This window comes from Arachis ipaensis, chromosome B06 (genome assembly GCF_000816755.2).
Source record: "Arachis ipaensis cultivar K30076 chromosome B06, Araip1.1, whole genome shotgun sequence".
Taxonomy (NCBI): domain Eukaryota; kingdom Viridiplantae; phylum Streptophyta; class Magnoliopsida; order Fabales; family Fabaceae; genus Arachis; species Arachis ipaensis.
The window spans coordinates 116,862,466-116,873,205 of NC_029790.2; the positions used below are offsets into that span (position 1 = coordinate 116,862,466).

Below are 10,740 nucleotides of genomic sequence, written 5' to 3' on the forward strand. Positions count from 1 at the left end.
CCCTTAAAACCAAAAGGCAAGGGTAATAAAAAGGATCCAAGGCTTTGAGCATCAGTGGATAGGAGGGCCTAAAGGAATAAAATCCTAGCCTTAGCGGCTAAACCAAGCTGTCCCTAACCATGTGATTGTGGCGTGAAGGTGTCAAGTGAAAACTTGAGACTGAGCGGTTAAAGTCGAGGTCCAAAGCAAAAAAAAAACAGAGTGTGCTTAAGAACCCTGGACACCTCTAATTGGGGACTTTAGCAAAGCTGAGTCACAATCTGAAAAGGTTCACCCAGTTATGTGTCTGTGGCATGTATGTATCCGGTGGTAATACTGGAAAACAGAGTGCTTAGGGCCACGGCCAAGACTCATAAAGTAGCTGTGTTCAAGAATCAACATACTGAACTAAGAGAATCAATAACACTATCTAAATTTTGAGTTCCTATAGATGCCAATCATTCTGAACTTCAAAGGATAAAGTGAGATGCCAAAACTGTTCAGAAGCAAAAAGCTAATAGCCCCGCTCATCTAATTAACACTGATCTTCATAGATGTTTTTGGAATTCATTGTATATTCTCTTCTTTTTATCCTACTTTGTTTTTATTTGCTTGGGGAAAAGCAACAATTTAAGTTTGGTGTTGTGATGAGCGGATAATTTATACGCTTTTTGGCATTGTTTTTACTTAGTTTTTAGTATGATTTAGTTGGTTTTTAGTATATTTTTATTAGTTTTTAATTAAAAATCACATTTCTGGACTTTACTATGAGTTTGTGTGTTTTTCTGTAATTTTAGGTATTTTCTGGCTGAAATTGAGGGAGCTGAGCAAAAATCTGATTCAGGCTGAAAAAGGACTGCTGATGCTGTTGGATTCTGATCTCCCTGCACTCAAAGTGGATTTTCTGGAGCTACAGAACTCCAAATGGCACGCTCGCAATTGCGTTGGAAAGTAGACATCCAGGGCTTTCCAGCAATATATAATAGTCCAAACTTTGCTCAAGGATAGATGACGTAAACTGGCGTTCAACGCCAGTTCCATGTTGCAGTCTGGCGTCCAGCGCCAGAAACAAGTTACAAGTTGGAGTTCAACGCCAGAAGCAGGTTACAACCTGGCGTTGAACGTCCAAAATAGCCCAGGCACGTGAGAAGCTTAAGTCTCAGCCCCAGCACACACCAAGTGGGCCCTAGAAGTGGATTTCTGCGCTATCTATCATAATTTACTCATTTTCTGCAAACCTAGGTTACTAGTTTAGTATTTAAACAACTTTTAGAGATTTATTTTGTATCTCATGACATTTTTAGATCTGAACTTTGTACTCTTTGACGGCATGAGTCTCTAAACTCCATTGTTGGGGGTGAGGAGCTCTGCTGTGTCTCGTTGGTTAGTGGTACGAGTTGTGAAACGTGTGATTCACAATTCGTGCACCAGAGACATAAAACTTTTGCTATGTCATTTGGTTTATTACAAATTGTTAATCCCCTAAATTAATAACTACATTAATAAACATATGCTTAACAATAACATAGCATACTAGCATTTAAACCTAACATCATATCTGTGTATTTAAACAAATTCTAACCTAAGTTAATAACCTTAATTAATAACTAAATCAATAACATCCTATTTAACGTGTACCCAACATCATATCCTAACATTTAAACCGATTTTAACATGTACTGCATACTACCTACGTAAAACTACCCTACTTAGGGAGCAACATCTATGCAAAATCATAACCATAAAAGGGAAAACAATACTAACCTCAAAGTACTCTGCCCCTGCAATGTGCCAAGTCGCGTTGAGTCTGTTAATGTCTCCATCATGGTTACTAGCACGTGTCATATTCTTCAAGTAACTCATAAATTTAATTAAAAAATGTGGGAGAAAACAACAACAACAAAGTCTTGTCCTACTAGGTGGAGTCGGCTACATGAATAAAAAAAGTCAAAGGATAAAAAGGATGATGTCGACGAGATACATATATAGGCCTCCGCTCCACTTATCTCGTTTAGAGTGTAAATAAAATAAGATAACACGTATCTCGTTTACACTGTAAATGAGATAAGGCCGTTACACAATATATGTATAAATGTGATACGACCACGTCTTCTCCAGCCTTATCTCGTTTATAATGTAAACGAGATACGTGTTAACTAATTTCGTTTATACTATAAACGAGATAAGTGATGTGATGTTTTTCGGTAAAAATGGTGATAAATACATATTTTGATAATTAATATGTTTATTTTATTTATTTTAAAAAGAATCCTAAGAATAATTCACGCCGAAAATTGAAAAACAGAGGCAAGGAATTCTGAACTTCGATAATCCACTCTCCATATTTCCCATTTTTTCCCATCAAGCCACTAAGTGGAAGAATTTTCCTCACACACTCAAGTCTTACACTGCATCCACAATTCACAACTCCTCAAGCTCCTGCTCCGCCGTCTGTAATTAACTGCGTCTGGAGCTCAGCGGTCCGCGTTTCACCGCGCCTCGAGTTTCACCGTCCACGATTCACCACGCTTCTAGCTCCACCGTCTCTTGGTCTCGTGAGTTCTGCCACTGTCGAGTCTCTCCGTCTCGAGCATTGCCCCCTTCATCCAACCAGTGTCGCGGCCGATCTGCCGTCCTCTTCTCCGAACTCTGTTGTTTCATCGTCCTCTTCTTTAGCCCTCCCATTCGTGGTACCATTTTTTGCTTCTACATGCTTTGTTTGTTTTTTTTACCCAGTGAGCTCTAATAATAATTTTGTTGACAATGCTGAAATTTGTTCCTTCAGGCAATTATTAATTTAGATTTTTTTTTGTTCCCTTGTTTAATTTGATTTCAGCGTCGATAAAAGTTAAAAGCATAAAATTTTGCTCCAATTTGAAAGTTCAACAACGTTATGAATGACTATGCTATCTTCTATGTCATTAGATTTATTTTCATTGAGACTTATGTTATTGTTGATGGATAGAATTGTTATATATGCTGGATTATTGATGGGATTGTTATAAATTTATGTTTTCCTTCTTAAGGTGCAGAATTTGAATATATTGTTTGCATGTGCTTTGTAATTTATGTTTTCAATCTAATGGTTCTTACATCAGTAGATTCAATAACGTTATATTATATATTATATACTACATATTACATTCCGCTGCTGCGTTGTGATGTACTTATTACCATTTAGACAGTGCTTATTCTTTGGTTTTGTTGTTCTTTTTTCTTTCCTTTTATTTTCAGACACCAAAAGAATATATTATATATTACATATTACATATTCGAATTGATTTAGTTTTTCATACTTTGGATATGGTAGTTAGATTTTTGGTAAGTTATCCTTGTTGAAGTTTTTGACATAATCTTTGAAGTTAGGTGTTTTCTTGCCATTCATGGTTTTTGAAAGAAAAAAAATAAGTAATGAAAGATAAACAAATAAGTTATCCTTGTTCTATTTTAATAGTGCTTGCTTGGCCCAAGAAAAAAAATAAATAAATATAAAGGAGAATGTGCTCTCTAGTTTTTAGTTTAAGACACATATTTACTAATAACTTGGGGTGGGAGAATTTGATAATGAAAACGAATGGGGGTATCAGACACATAGGGGGAGGAAAAGGGAGAGAGGAATGGCAGCTCCATGATTCATTCATGTAGAACTATCAGTGATACACCAATCTCGAAAGACAGCAACCTGATGTTCAAAATCAGTTGTATATCCAATATACGTTGTGACTGTCTGTATGATAATGAAGTAATTGTGTGTCATAATGGTGTTGCTTGGGTAAATGAAAAATTTGTGATGCATAAAAAATAGGTTATAACTTATAAGAAAGAAGGGATGAATTGGGTTCTGTTGCTCAAAAATATTTTACCCTTTTGATGAATGAATCACTTCTTTTTATAGGTAAAGTTTACATGAATGATGCATGTAACAGAGTAGATTCTTAGAATAGATTGGCCAAATATCAAACACACTTGTTTGATATTTTAAATTTACATTTATTACGTTTTTTTATTTTTGAACATGAGGTTGCTGTCTTCCGAGGTTGGTGTGTCACCGATAGTTCTACATGAATGAATCATGAGCTACAGTTCCTCTCTCCCTCTCCCTCTCCCTATGTATTTGAAGCTCCCATTTGTTTTCATTACAAAACTGTTATTGGTAAAATATGTGTCTTAATGGGCTGCACATATTTTTTTTAACAAAAATAGAAAAACAAACCCAAAATGAGATCAACTAATAACAGAATTTCAAACTCCCATAAAAATATATTGACAGTTAATAGTGAAACAACACACCACTACACCCTCAACACAAATGAATAACTTAAGTTTCAAACATCTAAAACACATGGCACCTGATGATCAGTCCTTAGATCAGTCAGAATGAGTAGACAGGGCTCGTTATTGGATGTCGGCATTTGATTAGTAAATGTTCAAGGAGTGTGCCTTCCAGCAATTGCATTCGCACCCATGTATTGTGCAAACTTTGATATCCTGTGGGTTCTTGATAGCAACAATAATCCTTGCAGCAAGATGGAGCCTCTCCCATGTCTTACCAAGGTTAATTATGTAAATACCTGGGAACAAGGAATACAAAAATTCAACCAAACATAAAAATACTTTCATTCAGTAGCTGTAGCATCAGAAAGATTACAGAAATGTTGAGGTTTGACAAGTTTTCTTTTTCATAAGCTCTATTGTAAAATTATGATAATAAGTTGTTTTGAAATTTGAACACAATATGGTCATACAAAATACACTTACTCATATCAAAATCATTATTAGAAATTAAATTGACTCTTTCAATAGACAACACACCATATAAAGAAAAATTGACGAACCACTAGATTATAACAAATTTATAGGTATATAACAAAAAAGAACCCTAGATACAGGAAAAGACAAATATAAAGGTAAAAACTCAGGTACAGTCAGCTTCACCTGAAGTTGATAACTGAGAGTCGTTAGTTGAAAATTTAGTCAAATCAGTCAAATTATTTAACCGCTCTCAACTATCAACCTCACGTGAAATTGACTGTACCTGAGTTTTCACCAAATATAAAAAATTGAATAGAAAATTCACAAAAGATTCACAATTGACACACTCTTCAATAATATTCAGATTCAGAATCCCAAAAGATAAATAAAAAATATTATGTGTGAATGGGAAAGCAAGACTGACCTCTTAGAAGTGTGCCTTCCATCAATTGCATTAGCACCAGCTTATTGGGAAAATTTCAAGATTGCTCGCTGACTACATGGTCTAGCAGACTGACCAATGATATCCTGAGGGTTCTCAATAGCAACAATAATACTGCTTAGATATTTAAGTTGCCGAAGCAAAGAGCTCAATTCAAAAAGCAAGAATTTAGAGCTAGAGAACATAAGTTGAAATTGCAACCCCGGAAGACAGAAGACTACGATCTAGGAGGAAACTTTGCCAAGTGAAAATTTTCCAGTTAAACATTGCGCAATGTTGTATACTACCATGGAAATTCAACTTTTTTTAAATGGAGAAACATAGAGGTTCAAAAATAAATATCCTATTATCCAAGTTCTAAACCAGAAACTTTTGCAGCAGCAGTTAACAAAAATGTTATACAGCTATTTTCTATGATTACATCAGCAAATTTAAAACCAGCATCAAATTTCATACTGAATTACTTTGACATCACAGAAAGTGATAATAAGAGGAGAAAAAGAGAAAGAAAAACTGAATTCAGATTTGAAACATTATAAGAACTTGATAACAATAATCAGATATGAGGAAAAAGAAAGATGCAGATGAGAGGGACTCTGGTAACTATAGTTGATGTCATGCTTGACTTACAACGTAAATTATACGGTGAGTTTCTATTTTAGAGTATGCACTTGCAAGTAGAAGTTGTCTATTCTTGAAAGCATGCAAGAGCTAAAACCTAGAGTATAGCTTTGTAAACCTCAACTAAACCTCATTTTCTTGAAGTGCTGAGTGCTTTCTCTTCTTGGTTGACAAGCATCTTTCCCTCAACAAAATTGCAGAATGCTACAGTTACTCCAAGATGCTTCTCCATTTTCTTTACAATAAACACTTTGCACTCTTCACATATGGTTAGCACTGTACCATCCTTACCAAGCCGACCAGTTCGGCCTGCTCGGTGTGCATAGTGAGTTGAATCCGTAGGTAAGTCCAGATTAACCACGAGATCACATTCTACCACATCTAAATCTCTAGCTAATAATTCATTTGTCACCAGAACTCTCACCTCGTCATTCTTGAATTTCTTCAAAGTTGATGACCTAGCAAGCTTCCCAAGATCCCCATGCAACTCTGCCGCTTTCATTCCACGGGCCTCCAGCTTGAAGATGTCATCCTTTAGTTGCTTAGTGTTGTTCATGAAAGCTATTATAACTTTTGCATCCAGGGCATGAATACACTTTCTCATGGTATCAACCTTGTGCTGTAACCTCGCTGCACAGTAATAGTATTTCAAAGCCAGAGGCAAACTCTCTACTGATGCCTGAGATGGCTTAGTTGGGTCTGGAGTAGAACCGACTGAAGGCCTTGACAAATTGATAGGGCTCGAAGGCGAGATAGTATCAAGTGGGATAACTTACTTAGCTTGGACAAGAAGTGGATCACATCCCCAGCTTCTCGCTGCTCTTACAACAGAAAATGCCACAGTTGCAGACACCATAATTAATTAACGCCCAGTCCTTTTAACATTTGGATCCAGGTCTGCACCTGATCTCCTGCCTACATGCTGCAATATCCGGTGCATGTCCTCCCGAAAATTGAATGACAAGAGCTCATCAACTTCATCCAATACCAAATAACGACAGCCATGTGTCCAAAGCTTTCTTGCTGCACTATGTTCCGCTATCCTTCCAGGTGTGCCAACAATAATGGCAGGTTTATTCTTCTTGAGAGTTTCTTCCTGCCTGGTTCGGTTTGCACCTCCCACAAGCTGCTAAACCACTTTCTTGTTCTGCACTCCTAGTATCTTCTTAAACTTACTCACTATCTGCATCCCTAGCTCCCTAGAGGAAGCAACAACCACTGCTTCTATTCCCATTTTCCCACCAGAATCACCACCACTGGAACTCTTGGAAACTTTGTTCATCAGTGGAGCAATAGATGATAGTATAGGAAGAAGATAAGCCAATGTCTTCCCTGAACCCGTGTAAGACTGAATTATGACATCATGGTTCTGCAGAATGGTAGGAACAGCTACAGACTGAACCCCAGTTGGAACACTGATCCCCTCTTTCTCAAGTCTCTCAATTAGAACAAGGGGCAACCCAAGTTCAGAGAACGATTTTACTGCAAATGGGGCAGCCTTGATTTGTTGTTTCTTCCTATCAACAATCCCGAACGCTTTCTTCTTCTCACTGGAACCAATAGGTTTCCCTATGCCTTTGCTCTTAAGGGACCCCGGGGATGAACCCAACAATGGCTTTACCTTACTGCTAGACTTGCCACCTTTGTTAATTGGTTTATCAACTTCACTTTGGAAACTAACACTTGAGAGGGTTAAGGAACCATGATTGGGTGGTTCCACTTGGCTCTTACAATGAATACTTGTGTGCAACAAAGAAGAAGTATTTTTATGAGTAACCAATGCTTTTCTAATGGGGAAGGACTCTCCAACAAGAAGAAGAAACCTAGATGGCATCAAAGCTGGCAGCATTGATGTAAACTTTACCTATAAAAAGAAGTGATTCATTCATCAAAAGGGTAAAATATTTTTGAGAAAAATAACCCAAATCATCCCTTCTTTCTTATAAGTTAAAACCTATTTTTATGCATCACAATTTTTTCATTTACCCAAGCATCACCATTATCACACACAATTACTTCATTATCATATAAACAGTCACAACATATATTGGGTATACATAAAAGATTGTCTCTGATTTTGAACATAAGGATGCTGTCTTCCGAGGTTGGTGTGTCACCGATAGTTCTACATGAATGAATCATGGAGCTGTCGTTCCTCTCTCCCTCTTCCTCCTCCTATGTGTCTGAAGCAACCATTTGTTTTCATTATCGAATTCTCCCACCCTAAGTTATTAGTAAATATGTGTCTTAAACTAAAAATAAGACAACACATGCCCCTTGATATTTATTTATTTTTTTAATTGGGCCAAGCAAGCATGATTAAAATAGAACAAGGTCATTGTAATAGTCCAAAATAACAATGCAGTACCTTCCTTTTTTTTCCATTATTTATTTGTTTATCTTTCAGAAACCATGAATGGAAAGAAAACACCGAACTTCAAAGATTATATCAGAAACTTTAACAAGGATAACTTACCAAAAATCTAACTACGATATCCAAAGTATGAGAAACTAAATCAATCTGAATAAAAGGAAAGAAAAAGGAACAACAAAACCAAAGAATATGCACTGTCTAAATGTCAGTAGGTACATCACAACGCAACAGAGGAATGTAATATATAATATAACGTTACTGAATCTGCTGAAGTAAGAACCATTAGATTGAAAACATAAATTTAAATGCACATGCAAACAAAATGTTCAAATACTGCACCTCAAAAAGGAAAACATAAATTTATAAGAATCCCATCAACAATCCAGCATACATAACAATTCTATCCATCAAACAATAACATAAGTCTCATTGAAAACATAAATCTAATGACATTGAACATAGCATAGTCATTCATAACATTGTTGAACTTTGAAATTGGAACAAAATTTTATGCTTTTAACTTCTATCGACACTGAAATTAAATTAAATAAGGGAACAAAAAAATCTAAATTAATAATTGCGCGAAGGAACAAATATCAGCACTGTCTGAAGAACTATTATTAGAGCTCATTGGGGAAAAAAACAAAGCATGTGGAAGCAAAAAATGGTACCACGAAGGGGAGGGCTGGAAAAGAGGACGTCGAAAAAACAGAGCTCGGAGAAAAGGACGGCGGGTCAGCCGCGACGTTGGCAAGCCGAAGGTGACAATGCTCGAGACGGAGAGACTCGACGGTGGCAGAACTCACGAGACCAAGAGACGGTGGAGCTTGAAGCGCAGTGAATACGGACAGCGAAGCTCGAGGCGCGGTGACATGCGGATTACGGAGCTCTAGGCGCATTTAATCGCGGACGGTGGAGCAGGAGCTTGAGGCGTTGTGAATGGTTGACGCTGTGTGAGACTTGAGTGTGTGAGGATGATTCTTCCACTTAGTGGCTTGATGGGAAGAAAATGGGATATATGGAGAGTGGATTATCAAAGTTTAGAATCCTCTGCCTCTATTTTTCAATTTTTGGCTTGGATTATCCTTAGGATTCTTTTTTAAATAAATAAAATAAATATATTAATTACCAAAATATGTATTTACCACCGTGTTTACCGAAAAGCATCACATCATTTATCTCGTTTACACTATAAACAAGATAACGCTCCAGAATACGTGGTCGTATCACGTTTATACATGTATTGTGTAACAGACTTATCTCGTTTACAGTGTTAATGAGATACGTGTTAACTTATTTCATTTACATTATAAACGAGATAAGTGGAGCGGATGCCTATATATGTATCTCGTCCATTGCATTCTTTTTATCCTTTGACTTTTTTTTATTCATGTAGCCAACTCCACCTAGTAGGACAAGGCTTTATTGTTGTTGTTTTCTCCCACCTTTTTTAATTAAATTTCTGAGTTACTTGAAGAATATGACGCGTGCTAGTAACCATGATGGAGACATTAACAGACTCAACACGACTTGGCACATTGCAGGGGCATAGTACTTTGAGGTTAGTATTATTTTCCCTTTTATGGTTATGATTTTGCATAGATGTTGCTCCCTTAATAGGGTAGTTTTATGTAGGTAGTATGTAGTACATATTAAGATCGGTCTAAATGATAGGATATGATGTTAGGTACACGTTAAATAGGATGTTATTGATTTAGTTATTAATTAAGGTTATTAACTTAGGTTATAATTTGTTTAAATACACGGATATGATGTTAGGTTTAAATGCTAGTATGCTAGGTTATTGTTAAGCATATGTTTATCAATGTAATTATTAATTTAGGGGATTAACAATTTGTAATAAACCTAATGACATAGCAAAAGTTTTATGTCTCTATACTAAATGTCTAAGTAAGTTGTTTGTTGTGGAGTTTTGTTGTCACTTAGACTAAATAATCTATACAGGTGGCAGATTAAGTCAACACATTTACTTACTAATCGACAAGTACATCTGTATAGATTATTTAGTCTAAGTGACAACAAAACTCCACAACAAACAACTTAGACATTTAGTATAGAGGCATAAATTTTGCTATGTCATTAGGTTTATTACAAATTGTTAATCCCCTAAATTAATAACTACATTAATAAACATATTTCTAACAATAACATAGCATACTAGCATTTAAACCTAACATCATATCCGTGTATTTAAACAAATTCTAACCTAAGTTAATAACCTTAATTAATAACTAAATCAATAACATCCTATTTAACGTGTACCTAACATCATATCCTAACATTTAAACCGATCTTAACAGGTACTGCATACTACCTACATAAAACTACCCTACTTTGGGAGCAACATCTATGCAAAATCATAACCATAAAAGGGAAAACAATACTAACCTCAAAGTACTCTGCCCCTGCAATGTGCCAAGTCGCATTGAGTATATTAATGTCTCTATCATGGTTACTGGCACGCGGTATATTCTTCAAGTAACTCAGAAATTTAATTAAAAAAGGTGGGAGAAAACAACAACAACAAAGCCTTGTCCTACTAGGTGGAGTC

General features: G+C 36.1%; 1 pseudogene; it reads right to left on the reverse strand.

The window, feature by feature from the left end:
* Nucleotides 5,667-9,067, reverse strand: LOC107647296 (annotated as a pseudogene).